Genomic DNA, 18,018 nt, shown 5'->3' on the forward strand with positions numbered 1-18,018 from the left:
AATCAGCCCAATGAATATTCATTAGTGTGCTGGTCCTAATCATGGGGGCCATGTTGTCCGCATTTAGTAAGCGCACGCTTCGCATCATGCATGCCTCAACAGCTTCCCTTCCTGTCTGCACTGACATTAAATTTAGAGGCTTTACGCCTTCACTAGCTTGCAGTTAGCACTGATTGGCCCAGCTGCTCTACTTGAAAATGCCATAGCAACCCCTGGCTGGTTGCCTAGCAACATTTTTTTTCTTTTTTTCCTTTTTTTTTTTTTTTTTTTTTTGCAAAGGCCTGAGCCAGTAATCCATAGGCTTAGTGTAGAAAATATGCCTTTGTGATTGTGTGCGTGCATGCATGTGCGTGTGTATAGATATATAGATATATCATGTAAGAGAGAGGGAGAGAGATTGAATGGGTCGAAAGCGTGCACATCTCCTGTGTAACTCGACTGTCGTGAGTGCCTGATCGCCTTCCAATAGGATCAGGTGTTGTGATTTTTTTTTTTTTTTAAATAGGTGCAAAATACACCCGGTCGCTAGCTACGCAGCTCATTTCCAAACCTCATCCAAAAGGAGGAGGAATTTACTTCTATCCACATTATCCCCAAGAGGGAGAAGAAGCTACTGCTTGAAGAGGGATAGGGCCAGATTATTCAGAGAGAACAAAGTCCTACCTCCTAAAGGAGGGGATCTGGAAATACGCTGCGCCATAAATCGGTGGAGTCGGGCGGGCATGAAACTGGAGCCATGCAGTGGGGAGTCAGGCCCCTGGACCGCGCGGCTTCCCTCTGCTTGTAAAGAGAGCGAGGTCCCTGATAGGGACGGGTCGCGCGCACCCGACGCCGATCCCGTTCCAGATACAGGTGGTGGAAGGAGTGCTCCCGATCCAGGGTTTTGGGTCAAGTCTTTATGGAAATGGGAGCGATCGGTCAAACCCAGACCTGGACTTGAGTTCTGATTTCAAACACCATCGTGGCCCAGGATGTGGGATCGGATTCTGGCTTGGACCTTAAAACCCATTTTGTACCTCCGCCAAGGATATGGGGGCTGGAGGCCTCCTAGCTGAATTAAACATAATCCTCATCGCTTTATAAAGAGGAAGAGCCTGATCCCATGAGCGGCTGGCTTCCTTGGCGCTAGGGAGTTGCAGAGGGAAATGGATAAAACGACTCTGGGGCCTGCAGACTAGAGGGCTGTATGAGAGCATTGTACACTTTGCAATGTACTTGGAGAGTGTGATGACAAGGGAACCCAGAAAGACGGAGTATTTTAGAGGGGCAGGCATTAGGTGCTTTCAAAATGCATTAGTCATGTCTTAATGGTTTTTTCCCCCTGCCTTCTGGACCTCAATTTAAAGCAGAAAAAGTGGCTGCAAGTCAAAAATTAGCTAAATAAAACAACCCTGAAAGAAGAATTGGCCACTAAGCACTTCTGTTGTATTATCCTGAATTATAAAAAGTGCCATTTCCAGCTCAGGCTCCACACACGTGATTTAATTCGGGCACTCAAAGCTTCTCTTTAATTATTGCAAGCGGGGGGAAAAGGACAGTTGTCCCCACCCAGGGCTCCTGACAGCCAGGCTTCGTGATACCCACTTCCCCATCGCTCAAAGAAACCTTTGGCTGGTGGGCTCCAGGCTTGGCTTCCTTCCAACCAGGTGCAAGAAGGAGTCCTACCTTCCCGTGGCAAGGCCTAGCATTAGCATGGCACTGTTTAAATCTAGGGAGGTTTGAGATCTGGGTGATTTAAAAAACCATGATAGCACATAGGGAAAGGGGCTGATTTACAGCTGGTTCCCTGCATGCTGAATTGCACAGAGGAGTAGAAATCAATGCAATCCAATGAAGCATTGGACTGGCTGAAGTCCTTAAGCACACCCATTAGGATACATTTTTTCTTGCACCTTCCCCTTGCCCTGGAAAGTTTTCACTGGTTTCTTACTAGGGTCTCACTACCTTAGAAGCACCATCTCTTGGTTGGATTCTGCTGCTTTTACACAGGCAACGCTCTCTTTTACATCAGCAAGAGCTTGGCTGGAGGGAAAAAAAACCACCCATGACCCTGCTGTGAAGGGCCAAGTGCCAGCACGCTCTATTTAAATGAAAGGAGCCTTGAGCTGCTTGGTTAATGCATAGGGGAATGGTGCAAAGGGTATTCTAGCCAACTCAGATTGAAGAAGAGTAATCAAATGTGGGAATAAGCAATTATTCCTCTGCATCTGAATCACCACATACCAAGACAAGGTATTGGCCTTGATCGGTCTGTCTAATGGACAGGTTGTGGCTTTTAAGTGAAAAAGGGAGCATCCTCCACCCGCAACCAGATGTCAGACATACAGATTAGATTTAAGGCCTCCCTGCCCAGAGCATCCACCTGGCTCCTGCTGTGCGGGCTCCAGTTTGTTGTAGAACATTTATGGTGAGGGGAAATAGGGTTTCTTTTTCATTATTTTTTTTTCTTAGCAAAATCAATAACAAATATGGTTGTAAAGAGAAATAAGTGGAGAAAGATGTCTTGTGAGACGCACATGTATCAAGTAGGCCAATTTTCCTTTAATCTATTGGAGAAAAGGTGCAGGAATGTTTTATCCCTGTGAAAATAGAGTCCTGCAATATGGCAAGGTTGCCAGAAAGCAAAGGGATCAGCAGGGTGACGGCAAGGCGTTCCTGGCTACAGCTGATAGCAAACAGAAGAAAAATCAGGAATCCTGTTTTGTGATTCCGGATTTGAGAACAGATTTTTAATTCCTCCCCTACATTTCATTTCAATTAAATGAAAACAACAGCAGAAATATTGGGGGAATAAAACCCCCACCTTTAAAAAAAAATAAAAAATTCAAAGCCGTTATTTTGCCAATAGAGAACAAAAAGCCTTACCCCCACCCCCAAATCCCCTCAAAACTGGTTTTGATGGAAATCATTCAAACAGCTCAAGTCTCTAGCATTCTCATTAAAAAAAACCCCATACCCCACAGCATTATAAATTTATTTGTTCTTGTGATCAGACTTTATTGATTAAAATTTCTGAATAGCCAACCTGGTTATAATTGCTAAAACCTTGAAGGGGTCCATTCAGCAGATATCATCCATTAAATCTGTGTGAGATATGTAGTGTTCAAGTATCCACACCAAGCTTAACATGGCTGTCCTTTGGCCTTAATCACCCCGTTCTCGTGGCATCGTCCTGCCACCTTGCATTCATTGTGTGCTAATGTATGCAATGACTTTCAAGGGTGGTTTCAGCTATGAAAAGTCAGGCCCTGAGTCCTGTGAATCGATACAGGCCCGAAAAAAAAAAGCAGGTTTAAGAATAAAAAAATGAAAACCACCAAGCTGAGTTCATGGGATCCTATTGCTCACCACAGGCTGAGAGTTGAGTCTTTTGTCACGTTTGTGTGTATTGAACATGTCCACAAATATTAGCAGAAATAACTGTGATCAGAAATGGTGTTTGCTACTGGAAATCTCTTCTTCATTAATGTCTTCTCTACATTGTTTCAATTATCCAGTCAGGGGACAGAAAAAAATACCACGTGATTTGGGAAATAGAGCGTGCAAGACAAATAAGAGGCTGTGAACAGTGAATAGGCAGTGCACAGTCCAGGGACAACCCTTAGCCTCAAATAATTCACCCTTAGGCTGAATGGTTATGAAGGGTACCGCGTGCCTGAAAGCTTGTCTGGGATCTCTCCCAACTGTACATTTAGTTAAAAAAAAAAAAAAAAAAAAAAAAAGTTACCCCCTCCCCCCCAAAAAACATCCCAATGAATGAAAAAATACAATCCAGATTGAATTGTTTGCTTTTCTAACCAAAAAGCGGATCCATTTATAAGCAGATGGTTTTCATAAGACATGGGTCTCCTGCTCTAGTCCTAAGTAAAATAACATCAAATGTTTATACATATCAGTAGGTTTAAGTGATGGATTTAATATCATTTCTTACTTTGATTTGTCTTACAGTGTGTTTTGCTGGAGACTGAAACCCTGTGAAGCAGTCCCCGTGGTAGAGGGAAGGTAAGTGCTGGGCAGCTTTCACTGCAGTTTTATGTTGTTTGATAAATATAAGTCCCTTAAAGACATTTTAGCTTTGGAGTACTACAGCGCTGTGCTTGCCGATCCCATGGGTCAGCATTTGCTTTGATGCATACTTTCCCCTGAAGACACAGAGCCATGGAAATATTTCCTTATCCAGGTACTTCCCTTCAAGGCAAATAGCTGCTAAACAGAGTGTAAATCTGATATTGCTACTACTTTATGATAAAGTTGCTTCCAAAGGTGCCTGGTACTGTTTTCTGGCAGGGAGCTGGAGGTCAAGGGATGGATCCAGCTGGGCGAGTTGCAAGACCTGCCGCTGGATCTTGCTCGTGTGGTCAGAAACATTTGCACGCCGAGACAGGAGACGGGATGGGGGCAGAGGGATGGAGTGACAAAGGGTGACCAGGAAGACACAATGAAACAATTCCCTGACCAGTTTGGGTGATCAAAATCCTTCCTTTCATACATTTCCTCTTTACCGCACCCTGTTCTTCTGCCGCAAGGCATGAGTCAACCCAAAAAGTTGGGTGGGGAGAAGAGGGGGAACAATAATGTCAGGAGAAAGGCGTCCATCCTCCAGACAGTGCAAATAAAAGGGCTGAACTGAGGAAAGAAGCAGGTGATTTCTGAAACTACGAATGCAACCAGCTACCAAAATTCAAACGCTACCTGAGCTGCAGGGTCATAATGCCCAGGAACATGGCAGCATTTTCTCTTTCCCCTCTGAGCTCGTAAATGTGGTAGCCACATCCGTGCCACCCATTGGCACCCTCCGTAGTGTCCGGAGATGGGCACGCAAGGTACCCTCCTACAAAGCATCACCTGCCAGGCTCGGGAGAAGGCTGTGGTATGTTCTGACATTTTCCATAAAACAGGGCCCACGGTTGGGTATTGCTGCTAATAATAGTGATGACAATTAGCAAGTGGGGTTCAGGCTGGGAGGGAAGAATGGACCCATCTAGTCCATTATCCTTTCTATCAGCCATATGATGGCTTAAGTAAGAAGGCCAAAGGAAAACCTTGTTTCTTCTGCTTACCAAGTGTGGTGGTAATTTGGGGGCTTTGCATTTAACATTTTCTATTCAAGAGGGATTTTTTTTCTTTCTGTTACTATAATGTGTGTGTGTATCTATATCTATATATAGATATCTATATATATATCTATAGATATCTATAGATATCTATAGATATATATAATTTAGAAATGAGAGGGCTTTGGGGGAGATTTTTCTTCTGGCTCTTATTTAATCAAAACCAAGCCTTCTCTTCACTGCTTTGTGCTTAAATTCATGATTGAATAAATTCTGCTGAATTAATTTGCCAAGCTATGACTTTGTAAAACAATGACAAAGAAACCCCCACCAAACAACCGCCGCCACAAGCAACAAATATTTATGCCATGAAATGGAGGTTAGCTTTTCTGTTTAGCTGGGCTGGATGACACAATGTGATTGGACCTAATGGCATATAAAAATGTCGGGGGGGACTCCAAAAAAACACCATGCCTGGGCTGGGAAGGGGAAGAGGAGGACAGGGTGATCTACATCTGCAGAAGCATTGATGCAGGAAGACATAAGTGCTGTGTTGTGTCTAGTTGCATCATGTGCGAATCCATCAGTGACTTAAAGAAATGGCAAACTCGAAGCAGCCTCCCACCACTGCTTCTCCATCTCCAGTTACTGACCCACTGGTAATGCATGTTCTGTTTTATCTTTTCATGCCTTCAAGAAACCCTTTATGGGGAATCTAAATTATTTTCTTTTTTTTAGCTGAAGCAAGAGCAGGAATGTCTGCAAACATTGGTGAAAAACTATCATTAAATCACTGGTACACTGCGCTATTCGTACTACTACTGCTGTACCACAATGACGTGCAACTATCTTCTTAATAAAGTGCTTTCCAAAAGTCTGGTTACAATTACATTTACACAACAATAAGCTGCAGGGTGACACAGTATGCCAATGTGCATTTGCTTTGTGCCCAGCAATATCCTTTGAAAGCCGAGGGTGACTTGCAGTACAGTAGTGTCTGCAGGTCCCAGGTGGCTAGGGGTTGTACAAACCTTTAGGAAGAGCTTGCAGTCTCAACTGCTATGAGGAAGCAGAGGCACAGAGAGAAGTAATTTGTCCAAGGTGACCATGTTGGGCAAGGTCTGAGGATAGGTCCAGTGCCAAGCTCAAGACTGAGACCCCTACAGATTTTTTTTTCTTTATAGAAAATGGGGTGATTACAATGAGACCAATCCCTTGTTCACTTCAGGGATGTTGTGTGATTTTTTTTACCTTTCACATAAACATCCATGAGACAGGGGACAGAAGTGAGCTTGGCTTGCCATCTCACCCAAATTATAGCAGCTTTACCCAAATTAGTGTCTTGGATGTGAATCTGAGTGCTTGCATAGGACTTGAGTCCGTAACTCCATGAATTAGGGGAGAAACTATGTGACACTGGTGAAGTGATGCTTGACTTCCACTTCCGTAGGACTTCTGCACCTAACCTTTGTATTGTATAGCCTCAGAAATATTGTCCCCAAGTACAATGCTCTCTCTTTTTTTTGCCATATAAGCAGATCTCAGTAAAACTGGGGATATATCCACAAAGCACCGGTCAGTTTGTTACTAAAGAAGCTGATCTCTGTCTCAGCCTGCTCAGGAAAGAACCGTTCTACACCACAGTCTGATCTCTGCCTGAGAGGGAGAAGCTGATGCTAAGAAACTTTTGGGCAAAGTTACTGTTCTTGGCAGCAGTGTCTTTTAAGTGAGAGTACTTTGTGGGAATCGTATCAAATTGCAGTGAGCAGCTGTTCCCAGCTGTGGGCAGCCATGTATTCTGAATAATATAATGCCCATCTGTCTCAGTTTCCAATGCAGTGGGTATTGCAAAATCTCCTTTTTGCCTCCAAAATGTACTGCAACCTGAATTAATCTGGGTGGCTTCCACATATAATCACACCAGTACCAAATTGGTTTCAAGTGTTATTTGGGAAGGCTTCCGATGGCAGTGACTCTTGATGACGGGATGGATAGCCCTAGTCCCTGCAGAAGTGTTTTGCAACAGCTAAGGCCAGCATGCCTTTGCCCAGTAACAACAGTAGGAACAGTACATTAACCGCCAGACAAGGGCGTTACAACAATATTAGGCATGCTTTGCACCACTGAACTTTATACTAATGCCCGAATAGCTAACAACTCTGGTAAAACAAGGCTGAAACTAAAAAACTGTGCACCCCTACCACAGAGATACGACAGTGGTTACACATCCGCTTCATTGTGTTATCATTTGTGCACACTAGTGTATTACTATAGAGGGACTGTTGTATTAGGAAAGGCTGCCATCAATGGTGGTAATTTGGTTTTGTCATGGTAATACAATGCCAATACACTGCCGACACAAAAGTAAGTTCTGCATGGCTTGGCAAAGAGATTTGCGCAGAGCTGCCGGGCGAGCCTATCCGTTTCTCAATGTTCCTGAGCAGGAGTGGGTCAATGGGAATTTTAGGAAGGCAGATGCCCCTCGCTGGGTCTTTCTGACTATAAAGCACTATACAAAACATGCAGTGTACATAGCATCATCAAGCTCCCAGTATAACTTGCCGATTCTTAAAATCGCACAGCAGGAACGGGGATTCTTTTAATCCATTGCATTTGTTGTGTAGCCTGACCAGAATAATCCAGCAGCGCCAACATGATCTTCAGCACTTGGACACAACTGCCTATTATCCCACTTGGAGCTGCAGGCTGTCAGAAGTATCCAATTGCTTGGACCAAAGAAAATAACTTGGGAAGGGTCCGTGGATACCATTTTGCTAAGTTTTGTTTTCAGTGACGTTGTTCTGGACTATGTTCTTCTTGATCCCACTCAGATCCGTCTCGGTATAAAACTTTCTGTACAGCATCAAACCAGTCCTTCTGCTAAGTGAGGATGGTCATTCATCCTTACCTCCTTTACTCTTCACTGCTATGGGAAGTGAAAAGCAAAGAGGGATGGAAGCAAGTCAGAAAGGTTTGAAGCTGCCTCTCAGGAGCTGGTTTCTTCCTTCTGTGCCATCTACTAACACGCTGAGGCAGACCATCGGTTGTCATCCCTCAAATCTGTCCCAATGTGCAAATGTGACCAGCTGAAGGACTCTCCCATCTGTCCAAACCTGCTTTCTAGAAGCAGTACAAGGGATGTGGGAAGAGAAGAAGTTTCATCAGTGAATCTCCAAGTCTTTTTCTCCGATCCATAACCAACATGGCCTTCTCTAGCACTGGTGTCAAGAGTCTATCTTGGACTGTGGAATAATGGATCTGGATCATTGCCCCAAAAGATTAAAAAAAAAAAAGGCAGGTGAATCAAACTTGCCTAAACTCAGTTGCGTCAGCCTTCTCTGCAATTTTAAATGCAGTCCCCTTGACTTTAATTGTTTTAAGAAAAAGCAGAAAATATTCCTCAAAGCTTGATTTGTGGCATTTTTGTTCATCACATGTAGAGCCATCTCCCAGTATGATATTGAGTCCCATCGCTGTTGCTAGCAAAATGGCAATAGTTTCTGATAATTATTTGAGTCTCCTTTCCGAGCCACCCACAGTCTCTCTACTGCTTCCGGCGGGTGCAGTGTTGAGCTGGAGGAGAAGGCGTTGCCTAAACCTCCATCCAGCCATTCACAAGCGATGCATGGGTGCAAACCCTGACTTCCAACTCCTAGCCATGCAAATTGTCAAGTTGAAAGGACACGCACAAAAGCAAGAGCGGAGCAAGCAAAACTAAGCCTCCTGTGGTCTAGTGAGCTATGCGCGTCCTCATTCTGCATTTCTCAAAGGACCACGTCTGTTGTAAAGTGTGCAATGGCCCTTCTTGAAACTTGTAGGGCTCGTGGAGCTTTTCAGAACATCCTGCCATGAGCTGAAAACCTCAGCATCCTCCTTTTGGCATGGCAGAGTCAATAAAATCAGATCAAGGCTTAGCGTTTCTAAACAAAAGGGAGTGGGAAATGGGCTTTTAAACACTGGAACCTGTCCAGCTTGTTGGAGACAAGGGGGGTGGGGGGGCAGGGAAGGGAGGGAGTGCGGGGACAGGACTAGGTGCCAAACTTTGGGTAGAGTGGCACTTGTGTGCAAAGTTGTTGGAAAGTCATTTTGTTGGCCTTGGCATGGCAGCCCTTGCTTGTGTTGTGTGGGGAGGGTGTGTGTGTGTGGAACAGATTGGCAGACGCCTGTGCCCATGAAGGGAGGGGAAGAAGGCTGCCTTGGACGGATGCCAATGCTCTGTGGGCTTTTTGCCATGAGGATTTTTTTTTTCCTCCTCCCCTCCGCCCCCCAAACACACACGAACAGGCTGGCAGGAAGAGCATGCTGAAAAGGATCTGACAGTTTGAACAACACTCGATGACTTAGTTTGTTTTCCCTGACTTCCCGCCAGCAAGCAGGTCTATGGATGAAAGAGTTTATTAGGCTTTTAAAGCCACTGACATTGGTCTTTCTTTGACCTGGGGTACTTGAGAAGAAATGAAAACAACGTGCAACTTTCATGAAGTTGAAAGAACGCCCAAATCGAAGAATACGGGTTACAAGAGACACAAAGTATCGCAAACCGCTTCCCAGGGTGAAGTGGGAGAACAGCGAGGGGGAGCGAATCCTCGACGGGCACAGGAAGAGCGCTCTCAGACGGCGAGCCGAATGAGGTGGCAAGCTGATCCAGCTAATTAGGATATGACAAGATGCTCACATCCAACGTAAGGTGGCATAACTAGTCATCGCTTATCTGGGCACCCAGTGTTACTGCAAGCGGGAGCAGTACTCAAAATTTGCACTTACTACCAGGAGCCTTTAAATACCCAGTCAGTTGCCAGGACCACGTGTGTAGTGGCATAGAGCGTCTCGTTCACAAAATAGCCAATGCACCTGTCACATGAGCTCAGAAAGTGATGTGATGGGATGAATTTGGGCTGTAGTAGCTGCAACCAGTGGAATAGAGAGCAAATTACAAATAAAGGACTGCTGCCCATGGGAGCGCTTTGGAGGAGTCAGGCTAGCTTCCAAATATTCTCCAGCTGACCCAGGTGTCTCCATGCACTGCCTGGACACTTTTCATGAACTTCCCATGTGAGCAAACCTTTTTTATTCTGCACAGAAATCTTGAGCAGGAATTTAAACAAGAAACCAAGATTTAGTCCTGCATGAAAACTCTTTGTTGGTGGGAAGTGAGGAAGGAGTCACAGAGGTGTCTTGTGTACTGACTACAAGTGAGGGCGGGGTAGGGAAAAACGAGTGCTAATGGTTCAAAATGGGCTTTGTCAATACCCAGACATTGCACTGATTTAACAGAACGGTTTCAGGAACAGATTTAATTGCATAGACATGCTTAAAGTGATTTAAGAAAGTCTTATGGAATCAGGTTCAGCTAGTGTTAATAGTTCTGCAGCACCTGAAGTCCTCAATCTGGTCTGACCCCATTGTGCTGTATAAATATATAGAAAACGATTGAGCAAATGAACTGAATTGGTTTAAATGTGTCCACATGAGGGAGTCGAAACAGTTTAGCTAAGTCAGTTCCTAAACCAATTCATTTTTATCAATACAACCTTTCCACATGGAGAGTGCCATAGTGGAGCAGGATTTAGGACTGAGGGTTTGGGGGCAGAGTGTGGCTTTGCATTGTACTTGAAGAGATTCCTATTCGGTAAAGGAATAAAAGAGGTGGTTTGTTCAGGGGTTTTATAGCTACAAAGAAAGGAAAAGATGGCAGGTTAGGCTTCTGGAACTGAACAAATTTATTGATGGTTGGCGAGTAAATGCCTGCTGCCAAACAATATGGCAGCCAGTTTACCAACCTTGGAGAAAATGATAGAAGGTGAAACTAAATCTCGATCTGTTTAAGCAGACTAGAACAAAAAAAAGCGTGCATGATTGCAAGACATAAATGAGGGATCTTGCTTAAAGTGCAAGGGTCTGGTTCAAAAGAAAAAAAAAGCACCTTAATGAGAGTTTCTTCATTCCTTTAATGGACTTTGGGGCCAGCCAGGGCTGCCCCAAAAGCACACAAGGAGTACATGGAGGGTTTTGACTTCTGCTGGCCGATGGCTCAAATGGATTTGGTCCTGAGCCCAGCCCTGCTTTCCTGGGAGTCGAAGCAGTAACACATGTTTCCGTAGAGGTGGAGCGCTCTAGTTTTTAGTCTCCTCCTTCACTACATCATTGCTGAATAGGCCGGAAATCCATCCATTTGTGCACGTAGCATCCTGGTAGATGAGCATTCAAACATGGCAGGCACGCAACATTTTTTCCAGCCACGGACAGTCCTTCGTCTTGCAATAGCATTTTCTGTTGTGCTCCGTAAAACTTCAGATGCCCCACGTATCGATTAGCTGCACAGATAATCAAAGTCCACCCCAGCGAGCTCAGGACAGTGTGATATCTTTGTTTCCTAGTACTCAGATAGGCTGCGTGCTGTGCCTGTAAGTGGCTTGTCTATACAGCTATGCATCATTGGAGGGACTGATTGCTCATTAGGTTCACGGCCAGGTGTGGAAGCAACACGTGAAAGACCCTTCCAAAGGTTTGCTGTTTTGGAGCAAACTTCTCTTGTGGCAAAGCTGTGAGAGGACTGACTCAAAACCAGGCCTCACTACTACGCCCGCGGTTCCAGTTGTGTGTATGTGTACGTTTTCTGCCTGCCTGTATATAGGACTGAATGTGCTAAACGATCGTGTTGTTGGATGCGTCTGAGCCATATGGAAGCTGTGAGGCCTCGGGAGTATTTTGGGGATGTAACGTCTGGAATCGATCAGTTCAGCAGCTCTTCTTCCTTCCTACCACATCGTGTTTGCTGCCATAGCCACTTACTCCTTTTACTTTACTTATGGTCTTGTCTAAGAAGCTCCAGGGATTGCCTCGGGTTTCTCCCCGTCCCCATTCCCCTCCATGTCAGAGATGACAAATGCAGCCAAAAAGTAGACCACGGGAGCGGTAAGGTTTTTAGGAGCGGCGTGTGGGGTTCACCTCGACTAAACGAGAGGCCGTGTTTTATAAAGCTCAGTTCACTTTCAAGTTGTCTTCTGGGTGGCGTTGCATTAAATAACACCGGGTGCCTGACCAGGAGGAGTCGGCTTTTTGCAGCAACGCCGAGCAGACCAGAGATGAATTATACCTGCTCCATGAAACCCCCCTGGAGTAAGGCGAGCATTACCATCCTCCCCGCTGGTATTGTACAACCACGTCAGCTCTGCTTTGTGTTGCTTCCAGCAAAGAACACAATTTTTCCTCCTGGCAACAACTGAGATGCTTTTTCTTCGGGGGCATTTGTGGCTGCTGCTTTCACACCTTCCATGCCTTTGGTTCTCCTGTCCTGCTTCCAAAAAACCCACTTGGTTGTTTAACAGTTTTGCTAGCAAATCAGGCAGCGGGCACGCTGGCTTGCTGGGCCTTTTTGTTCTCCTGTGTTGGAAGAGCCTGTTCTTTTCCTGCACCTGCAGAGTCTGTTAATCTCCTGACAAGATTCAGTTCCTGGACTAAATTTCAAGCCCACACTGTCTAAAACACACCGGAGTACATCCTCCTGCCCTTGTGAAATGATCTCAACTATATTCTTCAGGGTGGATTGTTGCTCCCTACGTGAGGACGGCTGAAGAATGAAAGGGCAGGATTGAATTCAGTTCAAGCCTATCTTGAAGGGGTTAAATGGAAAAGGGCAAACGGCATTCTTTCGAGACATAGGGACCTGTGTCAAGTAGACACAAGCATGTAGGAAATGTCAGCGGCGATGGCTGTTAATGTCTGGATATAGAACAGCTAACACGTGAAAGGGGACTTGGCTCCGGTGTCCTGCAGCAGGTAAAGCTGTGATTGAAGAAGGGGCAATATAGCTATGGGCAAAAGCCACCTCTGCTGAATGAGATGGGTGAGAAAAGGCTCCAGAAGAAATCAATGCAAATAATAGTTATTTTTTTCTTTTGAGTTTGCTGCCATGTATATGCATAGGTTTGAGCAGAATGAGGAGGCCCTGATTTGTTACTATGCCACGAGCCATGCATAATTCATTTTGCATGTTGGCTTCTATTTCACCACGGAGAACACAACACCAGCAGACTCCCCTCTGCCTGAAGAAGGGCGTTTGTGCCCAAAAGCTTGCAAAGAACAATTTTCCCAACTATTTAGTTGGTCCTGTACAAGATATTAGTCTAATAAAAGATATTGGTCTAATTCACCCAAAGCACCTTGTCTGCCTAATAAGTCACTTGTCACGATTTATAAGGGGGGGGGGGGGGGAAATAATCTGAAGCATTGTCCTTACATTGCTATTCCACGCATACGACATATTGGGACTCTGATGGTATTCTGCATTGCATCCACAGGACTGTCTAAAATATTCAGCATTAGAAAAAATAGCCTCACTAACAGAAATACGGAGCCCAGTGATTTGGTTGACTTTGATATAACAAAGCCAACTATACATACCCCATGACTAATCGCCTCTAATTTCCGCTGTCATGAAAGAAAATAGAAAATATAATGCGCCAGCTCTGGGGATACAGGTGGATGGTATAGAAGCCGAGCAGTGCAAAATGATAGCCTAGCTCTATCTAGCGAGCTCTGTTTTGCAATATGTGCTGCTGTCATACATAAAGAGCTATAAAAGCTATAAATGCAGTTCGTCTTGACTCCGAACCTTAAAACAAGCATAATATTGCATTTTAACCTACGTGGCTTGACATCAAGTGGATGGCAAAGATTTTCATTAAAAAGTTGGGACCTACACAAAATGCACACTTTCTGTCTGTGCCAAAAGCATTAGGTTTTCAGTGAACTTTCTGTGAGAAAGGCCCCTAGCAAATCAGAAGTGTATGACATGCAAGCTCTTGCATGTTCCTGATGTGGGCTTCAGACATTTCCCATTGTTTTCCTCCCCATTTCACTGGGAAATGCGGTGCTGCCCTGATGGTTTGATAGCAATTTTCATGCACTTTGAACTAAGTGACCAAGAGGCAAGACGGGGGAGAGTTGGGCCCACAGTCTCTGCTCTTCCTACCCCCTCCCTTGATTGGGCTACTTTTACCCTCCATCCCCTTTGCCCTCGGATGGACAAACCTCCTGCGGACCAACTAATACCCCCACACCCTGGACCTGCCACCCCCTCCCATGGACCTGCTCGATGCAGTGAATATCTGCATGTACTCACATGCAGTTAGGGATAATAGCGCTAACTCTCCTGATATAGTTTTAGTGCACTAAATTTTTGTGTGTGAAAAATGGTGTGTGTGTGTCAAGAGATCTCCGTTTGCTTTAGTTCTGCCACTGATTGACCGTGTGATTTTTTTCAGGCCATTCATTTAAGTGGGTGCGGAGGTTTTTCTTTACAGTTGGTCCTTACTTAGGTACCTAAGTGGAAGCTGAGCCCTTTCCAAAATTTTCCCCTAACTGAGCTGTGTTGGGGGATCTAGACACCTACTAGCCCAGTTTCCTCCTCTGCAAATGGGGAAATAACGCCCAGTCGGTAAAGTGCTCTGTTCTTCTGGGATGAGAAGGGGCAGTGAAATATTTTGGAGGCGTGACCTCATCAGAGACTGACTCTTTTTGAATGGATGCACAAAACTGGGGAAAAGATTAAAAGTGCAAATATTTATTTCCAAACTGAAACCCAAGGAGCTCAGAGAGCAGGATTGGCCGGTGAAGCTTTATCTCCAATGAAAGCTTTTCAAAGAATTCAGGGCATTTAAAAAGTTTTGTGAATGCACTTGTCCGTACAAGAGCCCCTTTGAATGATGGAGTCCACCCCTGCCAAATACCACCAGTGTATGTTTACCCGCTCCCTTAGTACTTCATTCCTTTCTTTTTTTTAATTTAGATTTGCTTTACGGGAAACAAAATATATGCCTGGTTTATTTCCGACTCGCCTTTCTTTTAGTCCTTGCAAAGTTTTCCACGATATTGGTATTTCTTTTCCCCAAATGCATGTTCAGACCCTCTGTGTTCTTTAATACCTTCCAGGAGATTTCCATTCTCTGCATCAAGTCTTTCTAAATTGTCTCTTTAATCCCTGGGTTCTTAGCATTTGGCAATGCTACTTGTTCTGAAGTGCTGTGATCGGAAGGTGGAGTTTTTTCTCATTAGCTGCTTTTAACAATCACCTCCTTTGTTTGTGTATCTTCTTTAGATTCCCTTCCCTTTGTGGGCATGGCTTTGCTATTGCGAGGTGTTAATGAGCCTCTGGCAGAGATGACATCTGCGGCAGAGGACATTAAGTTCTGAAAATGTACAGCTTGTGTTATGAGGTTTGTTACCTCATCGGAGCGGCAACCACAGCTTTTAAAGAGCAAGGACAAAGGAAACACTAGCTTAAGGCTGCTACTTTTTATCAAGACCCCAGGCCAAGGAGGGGAAATAGGAAGCAGGAGCTGTAAGGGGGAGGGAAATGGGGACTTGATTTGGAAATGTTGTGAGTAGGGAAATTAAAGCGGGTGGAGCACGTGCATGCGTGCACACGCGGGCGTCCAGAGATGTGCCACAGCCATTTGTTCGTGTGCTTTGCAGCCAACTCCACAAGCATCGGTATCGGGCATGCTCAAGCTGCGCAGTCATGGGCACATCAGATATACCGTGCTGAAGAGGTTAAGCCGCTGGGCTTGTAAATAGATGCCGAGGGATAGCGACCATCTTTTCTTGGTCCGTCTAGTGAAAGAGGAAACGGGAGGTGCTGTCAAGAACAAGTGGTGGCCTTAGGGGAGGACAAGCTGGGTGACTACCTGGGACCCCACACTTTAGAGGGCCCCAAAATTTTGCAACAAATGTCCAACTTGCTTATACGTCATCAAAATTAAGCCTTTAAGGGGCTCCAAACGACTCTCTTACCCAGGTCCCCAACAACCCTAAGGCCACCACGGCAAGAACCCATCGTGCAGTAGCATAACTAGGGGTGGAAGACCAAGGACCCAGCACTGGGCACCAAGTTTTGGAGGGGTACAAGAATGGCAGGTTGCACAGGGTACAACAGGTGCTTTTTTAGGCCTCTGCTGTCTAGATGGGAAGGATAGATCCCAGCTTGGAAATGATTATGAACTATAAGGCTCAAGGGTTAATTCACTGCTGCATTACATTCATTGAAAGCCAAGCACTGTGCACTTGCTATAGAGCAAGAGAGTGCGCATGGGAAGATACTGCGGGGCAGCTGACGGCTGCAGGTTCAGACCCTGGCTGACTTCATAGTGATACCCCAAGGTGACATCAGGTAATGCAATTGGAAACTGGTGAATCAGTCCCTTAGTCTCTTTAATCGCTGCTTTATCTCCAGCAGCAGCAAATGCCTGCTATTTAAGGAGGTGAGAACAGTCCTGGTAATTGTTTGATCCTTTATAAACATTTTAAAACCTGAGTGGAGCTAGTTCTGCTCCTTTCACCATTTCAGAGGGCCTGGGCTTGTTGGCCAGAGGCATCACACCTCTCCTCTTGAACGGCCTTCCTGATCAAGCAGCAGTTCCACAACTAAGGCATTGTGGATGTTTTCCCAATTAAACAATATCCAAGGGACTTTGACACAATTGAGAAATTGCCAAGCAAATATCGAGCTGGTCAAAATTTTGAATTTCTCTTATATGGGGATTTTTTTTTTTTATGGGCATTGGTTTCAATCATAACAAAACCAGTTAGGGCAGGGCAAGATTTTCCTATGGAATTGGTATTCCTAAAACAAATGTATTTTTGAAATTTCTAGTTCACAATTTGACTTTGATTTTTTAAAAATGTCTTCATTGTTTTTAATAACTTCACTTTTAATATTTTCTTTATTTTTATACGATGTCAGTCGCATGAGTTCACCCACAGGTGTTACTACTCCATGCAATGCTATTATAGGACAGAACACACTCATTGAAATAATATATATTTTTTTTTTATCCTTTGAAATGATTAAAAGCAACTGCTACAAAGTACTGGCTGAAGCCTCCAGTCAGGTGTTAATTGCAATATAGAAGGAGATCCTATAATCTAGAAAGGAAGATGAGATATTTCAGGGCTAGCGTGTCCTCTTTATTGTTTTAGAGCTGTAGGCGTTTTAAAATCGGACTGTTCAGTGCAGGGAAGGAAGGGTTGATGTACTCAGGGCAGGTGTTCGGCTCTGCATGTGCCCTGGAGAGCTTGGATAAGAGCTGCTGACACATTTGGGGAGAAATGATCTTCTCATTAAGCCCACATAGTAGCTGTGGAGCTGCCCCAGGGAAGCTACTTCATCGTCATGGCTGAAGTAAACCTAGAAACCCTTAACACGCTGCAGCAGCAATCCTCTGGCCCTTCCCTTCTTCCCCCTGAAATGTCCTTCCTCCATCCCGTCCTACCCTGCAAGACATGCCACCGTGCAGACCACCTCTCGACATGACCACCTGCAATGCAGCTTGCTCTATGATGCATGCAAGCCACTTCCAGTTCCCACGTCTCTGCATCCTCTCTGACTGCTGCTTTGCCCCCCAACAATCCCTGATTCAGACCTGTTTTTTTTTTAAAGTTTCCCTTTCCCGCTTCTGAAATTATTCCAAATCCTTGTTTGAAAAAGCAAAGTGAAAAAATTAGCTGGCACATGTTTCTGTCGTGGAACCAGGTGACTTCTGTGCCTGGAGGTTTGCAGGATCGCTGCTGTTTGCATGACAGGTCTTTGCACGTTGTAACCCTGGCACGCTCAGTGCCATGAGAACGAGCCGGCTTCTCTTTCATTCCTCTTTATAGCTCTCATTCCCCGCTTAGGAAAAAGATCTGCTTATGGAAGGGGACAAGGCAGGGGTGGGCAATTATTTTGGCCAAAGGACCACTTAATGAGTTTCAGCGAGTTTCATAGATTCATAAAAGTAGGGTCGGAAGGGACCTTGGAGATCATCAAGTCCGACCCCAGCCCTGGGCAGGAGAGAAAACCGGGCTCAAATGACCCCAGCCATAGAGTCATAGAAGTAGGGTCAGAAGGGACCTTGTAGATCATCAAGTTGTCGAGGGCTGCAAGGGTAGCCCCACCTCTCGACAGGTGCCCTGCCCACAGGTT

At 45.0% G+C, this 18,018-nt stretch overlaps 1 long non-coding RNA gene across 1 annotated transcript in view; it reads left to right on the forward strand.

Annotated features, from left to right (window-relative positions):
• Positions 1–3,945: 3,945 nt before the first annotated feature.
• LOC106738225 (uncharacterized) overlaps positions 3,946–18,018 on the forward strand; it is an 86,690-nt gene continuing 72,617 nt past the window's right edge. The window contains exon 1 of the long non-coding RNA XR_002089395.2: positions 3,946–4,002. This is a non-coding gene — a long non-coding RNA (uncharacterized LOC106738225). The remainder of the gene's footprint in view (positions 4,003–18,018) is intronic.

This window comes from Alligator mississippiensis, chromosome 9, assembly GCF_030867095.1.
Source record: "Alligator mississippiensis isolate rAllMis1 chromosome 9, rAllMis1, whole genome shotgun sequence".
NCBI lineage: Eukaryota > Metazoa > Chordata > Crocodylia > Alligatoridae > Alligator > Alligator mississippiensis.